Source organism: Brachyistius frenatus, unplaced genomic scaffold (assembly GCF_029030835.1).
Source record: "Brachyistius frenatus isolate BFR_SWC_R1_liver_20210118 unplaced genomic scaffold, ASM2903083v1 Contig_3, whole genome shotgun sequence".
Taxonomy (NCBI): Eukaryota; Metazoa; Chordata; class Actinopteri; family Embiotocidae; genus Brachyistius; species Brachyistius frenatus.
In genome coordinates this window covers 2,249,974-2,258,452 of record NW_027210602.1, presented here as the reverse complement: position 1 = coordinate 2,258,452, position 8,479 = coordinate 2,249,974, and positions in this window count along the sequence as shown.

The window sequence follows — 8,479 nt, the reverse complement described above, 5'->3', positions numbered from 1 at the left end:
ATGTACTACAATGTGTTCGAGGAGGAAAGTGAGACTAGATATCGATTATACGTAAATGGGAACTGGGGAATATGCTGCACCTGGATGACTGGTTTTAGTGCCACTTGGAAGAGAAAGAGGAAAAAAAGCTGAAATGGGAACACAGAGAGCCGAACTAAATCCTCAGCTATAAAACTGTAGCAACATATAAAAACCTCACAAATTACACACATTACTGAAAGACAAAACAGTCCCCAAATGAGGTGAATTAGATTGTTTTTAGCCACCTACTAACGCAGGACAAAATGACACCACTGGTTTGAAACTCCTTAAACACTACACTTTTTTTTTTTTAAAAAGGCCTGATGTTCATTAACAACGGTGTGCACAAAGACCAGCTGTTCATCAGCACACCAGCTGAACATCACCAGCTTTATTGTGGGATAAAAGTTATTCTGAGTCTGTTTGTCAGACTGCCCACTGCGAGAAACACAGAATTGTGTTGGCTCTTCTCTTTAAAGCCCCCCATAAACCAATGACTGCAGCTCCAACCAGCTGCCCATCACAACACTCCTGTGCGTGGACGACACACTGGGACACACTAAGAAGTGTGAAGATCTTTGGACTTAAAGCAGAAATATATGACCTCAGAAAGAAGAAATACCACAGGTGTTTGACTTGCTGTAGCTGAGCTGTTAGCAACTATTGTGCTAATTGAGATCAACATGTTGTCAGCACTTGGACTGGAGTCTGGTGGTCGTCATTTGGTCCACAATAAAATATCTTAACAACTATTACACAGGTTGCTACGGAGTTTTGCACGGCCATGGTGCCCAAAGGATGAGCCCAGATGACTCTGATAATCCTCTGACTTCATCTTAAGCACCACCAGCAGGTCAAAATGTTCACTTAATGATAATAATATACATTTTATTTATGGAGAGATGAGTAGAGCCTCGCAGAGATGCTTTTAATCTGTCTCTCGTGAGCCTCCCGGCTTAATGGACAAGCCAGATGAATCACTGGAGTACACCTTTAATAAAGTCAGCCTGCTAAACTGTTTCTGAGCTTCCTTTGTGGAGACATTCAAAACTAAATCTAAATATCGCTTTACGTTTTCTATGGTGCCATTTTTCATTTTCCTTTCACAGTTATCAAAATGACATTTGCTGTTATTTAAGCCTTTATGGTTCTTGCGTTAAGCACAGGGTCTGCAAACTTTTTATCCGTGACTGTGATTACATTCAGATCCAACAATAAAATGTAGTAAGAAGTGTGCCAGTCTTTGTTTTGTCATTTTTACCTTTAAATAGCATGCAATAACTGATGTTTTCTGTTACAACATTTAATGAAATTACTTTCTGTATCATGTTTTTGTCTGCCAGTAAAAGGCCTCTTATTTCTCAGTCAAGTATAACAATAACCTATCAGTAAAAGACAATCAATTAATTAAACTTGCCAACAAAAAAAACATAATCCCTCTATGGCTTTTTCAGTCCTTTGCAGTGACTTTAGATTTGCCATGAAGTAGCACAGCTGATATTCCCAGCGTGTCTCTTAACAAACACTGTGTGTGTCTCTGAGTGTCTGGACTCTTTGTTTCAGGCCGTCAGGGAAACACTTGGCAGTAGAAACAGACACTCAAGGAGTCATGCCGAACTTGTGAGGTCCTCCCAAGTAGCAGGAGTGTCATGGCAACGCTTGATCAAGATGAATAATGAATGGCTCACAGGTTCACTTTACAAGGAGCTTTTCAGGTTCACACACACGCGCGCTATATTCTCATTATCTGAGTGTGAACAGCAGTCCGGTCAGGGTGACTTCCACCATCTAATGCTTCTTCTTTCTCTTGAATATTTCTAGAAACACAGCTGGGCAGGAATCAAATATTTCAAATGTAATTTCAGCTAAAAATGAAAGATACATGGAGGCAATAAATTGTGATTTTTCTCTCATTTCTTCCATTGTGTTCATGCCAGGAAAGGCATTTAACTCCTTTAGAAATGTTCTCTACAACTCAGAGATACAGTGGAACCATTTTTCAGGGAGAGCTTAACATGGCTGACTACATGTGTGAAGTAAAGCATACACAAACTCACGACACAACTTATCGTCAACGAGAATTACAAACTGAAAACTGATTTTTTTTTTTTTTTAATTTATCTGTTTTTTTGATCACTCTGGAGCTTCAGAAATGTTTCTGGTTTTGAGAAAATACATGATTTGCTTCATTTTTTTTTCATTCTGGTTTGTGTATAGATAAAAAATAATAATAATAAAAAAAATATATGTATATAAAATATTCATTTGTAAGTTTTAAAGGCAGTTGTTTCCCCCTGCTTCCAGTCTTTTTGCTCGAGTTTTACAGCTTGCTGGCTGTAGATTCACGTTTAGTTTAGAGACATAAGTGAGGATTTTTTTTTTCTTCCTGTCCAAGATACAAATAAGCTTATCCCAAAACATTGATCTACTCCTTTAATTTTCAGCGTTTCAGTTTCAGTTTAAAAACGAACCATGATCCGGGTTATATCAGAAAGTAACTACTTCAAACAATATTGACCGGTAATGTCAGAAATAAAATTGTAGAGTGAAGTGAGTAAAGCAGGTGTAAAAATCCAACACAGGCTTCTGAAGTCGCCAGCAGGTCCTTCAATTCCTCCTTTACATTTTTTTTGTGGTCAGCTGTTGAAGTGACACCAATCGATTTACTGTGGAATACATTCATCTGTTGATCATAAACGTTGGAAATAATACATCCATGAACGTAGCATAAATTACTGTCACTTATAATAGTAATGTTTACGTCATAATCTAAACATTTATAGTGATTAGTGGAGTTGTTTCAAAGATGTCATCTGATTGAATTGCTCATTAAGGTTTCATGGTCTCCAGAGGATCGCGGGTGCTGATTTTTTTACTCAATTCTACTGTGTGCAATGGGATAATATTTGGTCCAGATGTTCAACATTATTTCCACCTGACATCACCATGTTAGCATTGTCAGTTGTGAAAATGTTAACATGTCGACATTAGCATTTAGCTCTTAGCAGTGCTGTCTGAATACAGCCTCAAAGATCCATAAATATTGTTCAAAACTCTGCATAACCACTTCTGTAATCTGCAGGTGAATGATGGGACTGGGTAATGGGCTACAGACCGGAGGAGATCAAAGAGCAAAGGTGAAAGAGGTAGTTGATGTCAGACTTTGGGATAAAAGTAGTATGCTAATAATCCTTAAGCAATGCTCTGTTTCTGTAACCATAATTTGAATTTATACAAAGTGACAAAGACTCATGTTGTCAGGTTTACTTTCTCAGGCACACAGACCCAAATACACACACACAAAGTTCAAAGATAAAACCTGCCGAGCTTGTCAAAGTTGTCCTCAAAGTGGCAGTCATGACGGACCAATTTTCTAATCCACAGTGGCAGGAAACAGACCGGTGTACCTGAAAACAAAGCAGGTTTAATAAAAGAATTTTGCGATGATTGATGTTAATAATAACTTTCAGATTAGTTAAATATGGTTTTGTGAAGTAACCAGTACATCTGTTGCTATCACATTTGTGCTGCAGTCAGAAAGAAAACTTTGTATTTTACATTCATTCTCACAGCCATAAAACACAGCATGTATGGAGTAAAAAGACAGACAGGCCAATTAGACTGTGAATTTCTGCCAATACATGCAGGGCCGCTGTCCACTCTCCATATTAGAAATGACAAATTTACCAGCCAATCAGCACAACGGCAGTTTATCATTCTGCTCATGGAAATAAACCTGAAACCTGAGAGTCAAAATCCCACATTGTATAGCGTGTCATCATGCCCTTGAGCGTGGCACTTAAACCAGATTGCCAGTAAATCTCCAGCTCAACACAAATGGCTCTTCTGTCAGGTGTGACGCGTCAGAAAGCTCTCTGGATTCAGGTATCAGGGACATTAGAGGAGGAATTGAAGTGAAAACAGGTGCAGAATACTGCTGAAGGGAAAGCTGCTCACTCGAGTCAGGATCCAGTGTCCATATGACTCGCAGCTAAATAAATCATGTTCAATTAATTTCCAGCACCATGGCGACGATGGGTGACATTGGATTTTTGGGAAAAGATGGATATTTCCTACATATTTTATTATTTTCCATGTGTTGTCTTTTCATCACTGTCCTTGCTGCCTTATCAGTTATGTTTCTGTTTTAGTACTTGCTCCACTATGAGGACAGATAATTGTTCATCAGCATTTGGTAGTAGTATTCACTGTTTGTAGGAGGGCAGAAGTTCACAACACTTTTTCCAATATCATTTGTCGCACCAAATATAAATCAAGAAAGAACGGGGGAGACAGAAGACAGATGTGAAGAAGTGATATTGAGGTTGTTTTGTCTGCAATCAAGATGGTATTTGACTCTTTGGCCACAAAGCCGATCTCGCGAGAGAGGCCAGCAAGGCCGAATGAATGAATAAACTACATAAAGACCTCACCTGTTTGAAGTGTGATGTGGTCCGAGAAGATACTGTAGATCTGGTGATCATCGAGTGTGCAGAGATGAACCGGTCGCCGTACGGAAGATGTATCTGTTTCAAAGAGAAACAAACTTTTAACATGATGACATATCGGCTGCTTTGTTCTTTATTAAGAAGACAAGGAATGTTGACAACTGACAGTGACCAGTGAGAAATATTGATCTCATTAGTTTCACAGGTGCATATAGTGAAAACATAATATAAATGAAAAACCTTTTTTTATGTATCTTTTGCAATGCTGCTTGAATGGAGACTCGGTTGACAAAAACATCAAGCCAAACGTTGTTGTCAGCTCATCTATTGTTGCACACAATTGCATCATTTAGATTCCTTATCTGGATCTTCACTTTCAGAGTCTCATGTGTGTCATCTGAGGGCTTGAGGTTATAAAAAAAGAGGTCCTGAAGCTAAATAAAACCTTCCTGCATGACAATAACAAAACAAAAGCAATTTCTCACCTTCTCAATATGGGAAATTTAAAAATGATCAATGACCTTTTAACAACCAAAGTACAATGAATATAGATGCACAGGAACTTGTGGTGACGCTGAGGCAAAGACACATTGATAATTTTCAGTACGTCGGTGGTGCAGGTGTGAGGCTGCCTTAGATGCTCTAAAAAGGAAAGCAAATATTAAACCTTATAGATCTTATATAATCCTGTTAGATCCACTATGATGTACAGTTTAACTTTGCAAGAGGTGAGCGATTGCACTGGAAGAGATGTTGTGAAATAATTTGTTGGTTTAGATTGACATTATCTGGACAGCCAACGTTATGTCTATGCCGGGTCCAAGTAAATATGAATGTGTCGGAAAATACACAAGACAAAAAAATACATAATATACGGATGTGTCTGAAATGACAAACTGTCAGAGGAGTGCTTTTTTATGGAGGACGCTGTCAAAGAAGCGCCACAACTCTCAGCATGAAGCTATTGAGGTCATGGGTGTTCATAATATTCAAGGTCTTAATGGCCCAGTACCTTCACCCAAAGGATAACAAGGAAATGACTGCTGAGCGTCTGCGTGACTGTTTCTGTCGACTAAGCAGGCTGCTCACTTCTCTGCTTGCCTCGCTCCACTTTTTTCTTTTACTTGTCAGTATGATCCAAGCACAGTCCAGTAGGTAAACACATGGAGCTGTGGAGTAAAGTGGTGCTGACTCTGTAACCGTATGAGGCAGCATTGTGTTTCCCTTTCAAGGTACATCAGGAGTTGAATGGAGGGAGCTGCACAAAGCAGGAGAGACGTTCACAACTCTGACGCCAACATTTTATTCATGAACCTAATAAACCTTGATGTTTCAGTACACATTGGTTTGGATAAAGTATGGGATAAAAGTTACACTTAATCTGAGTTCTATTTATAGTCTCAACGAACAGACATTTATAATCAAGAAAGGCTGCTAACAACCACAGGACTTATCCAACAAAATTTAGACGATAGAATACAAATTAAAGCATAGCCTATAATAGTATGTTTCAAACTGTTTTCCTATTTTAGTTATTGCAGTTATTTATATTATACATGTATAGCTATACTTTTACACAGTTTGCAAACTTGATCCACTATAAATTCCATAATATTTATATGCATGCATCCAAATGTTTTTCTATTTTGAAATAATTAAACTGCAATTCTGTATCGTTGACTTGTGTGGATGTTAGATTGCGTGTTTTGGCCTATGAAAGGCATCTAAATACTTAATTGTATTTGATTTGATACACATGTCCTCAGCTCATTTTAAAAAGGACTAAATCTACATATCTGTACACAGGTTTATAAATGCATGAACCGGCTTCCCTAATGTAGCCTCTCAAGAATATCTGTGCATTTCTCTTCACTTCTTCCCCTTCAGGTACACCGGAATGTCAGTGTGCAGTCACTTCCACCAGTAGGGGGAGCAATACCCAGTTCCACAGAACATCTGAGAATAATGCACCTCTACTATTTATAGTGACTTGATCATAAATCTCAAACAGAGAAATGTTCCTGGGTGGGATTGTCAGGCTGTACAAGTCTCATGGGCCTCGACATGAAAAACTGTGTTAATTATAGAGATGATCAGATATAGGTTTTTGTTCTGTTTTTTAATTATTTTTTTTTAATCTATTCTACACCTCGCTGCATTTCCAACATCCATGTGTGCATTATTGTTGTTTGGCAACCTGTATTATTTTTTTTACGTGATCAGCTATCCCTTCAAAATTAAATCTGAATTTTAATGGGACTTATCTAATTGATAATGAAGATCAAAGGGGGCGGTGATCATATTTTACACAACAGACCTAACACATTTTTAAATTGAGCTTTGAAAACATGTTACAGTGGAATTTTACAATAGTTTCTGTTTATGATGAAGGAAAATCTAATGTTGTCAGTATGAGTTTGTTTAGTAGAGATAGACAAATACACAGACAGACAGACAGACAGACAGACAGACAGACAGACAGATAGATAGATAGATAGATAGATAGATAGATAGATAGATAGATAGATAGATAGATAGATAGATAGATAGATAGATAGATAGATAGATAGATAGATAGATAGATAGATAGAGACAGACAGACAGACAGACAGACAGACAGACAGACAGACAGACAGACAGAGTGAACTACTTTGGGTTAATAATTCACTAACATAAGTGAAAAACAACATGAATGGGATGTGTGCCTCCAGGCAATGCTGTCTGATCACCATTCAGCCTGTTTGAACACTGTTGCGCTGTTTCCTCCAATTGTATCTCATTAAATAACAAGGCGGCTCAAATATTACTCAGATAGGATACCTGTGTCCATCCTGTAAGCGATATGTGGCTTGAATTAATGAAAACCGTGTTCATTCACTGGACTCCACACACAGGGAAAAGAGGAGGCTTCCGCCTCGAGAAGGTGGGAGGTGTCACGTGGCGTGTGGATACAGCCAATCAGTAGTAAGTGCGCATTGCGATCCTGTGCAGAGGGGCTGTTTTATTGAAGGGCTGGTAGTGATCAATGAGTGAGTGGAGCTGTCCACGGTGCTGAAACTTAGTTCACGGCGGGCTGACTTTCAGGACCACGAACATCTCCTCTTTCATAATCCAAAAACAATACACACGGACATACGGTAAATACATGATACTAAACTACATTCATATATTTTGAATTCGTCCCTTCCAGTTTAGCAGGGGTTTAGAGTTTGTTTTGTTTGTTTCTGATTCCACGGATAATGTTCACATCAGATATGCAGTGCTGTATAGAGAGAAGGAACTTTACGACTCCATCGAAACTGAACCAAAAAAAAAAAAAAAAAGCCTCGTGAGCAAACTGAGCAGCTCTGGCTAAAATCCCAGCACCAATACAAAAACATAACTCCAATATAGCCTAACAGCCCTAAGACAAAATTTGTTGCTGCTGCAATGCCAGGACCTGTGGATGATTGGGTTTCAGTCTTTGGTTTATGCCTCCACAGATGCTCAATCTCGGGCAGTTGGCTGTATTTCCTGAGGGTGATATAACTCTTCTACTCCATTAATAACGCGGCCACCGGCGGTCACATCAATCTGTGGCTGCAGACACAGGCCCTGGTCATATAGGTGCTACAGGCCCGCACGGTCACGTGGTCATCGGCCAATGGGCTGAATGAAATCAGTACCTTGTAAATCAGAGGTGACAGCGAGCTACGTGTATTTCCTATGAAGTCAATAAATGGGAAATCAGTCAGGGATTTATGAATAGGCCTGGCTGATGGGGGTTGTGTGCAAAAGCTAAATTACATCTGGGAGAATGGCAGTATCTCACAGAGAAGAGGTGTATTGATGAAGTGACATTCAAGAGCAGTAAAAAGGAGAAAATACACCCAGTGTGTGTTTGGATTTACTCCCTTTTGTGGCTGTACTTTCACAAAGAAGTCCAGCTCTTTTTAAAGGTGAGAAAATACAGGTAGATCCCCAAGACGTTTTTAAGAAGCAATAAGTGTGTAGTTAATGTTGATCACGAT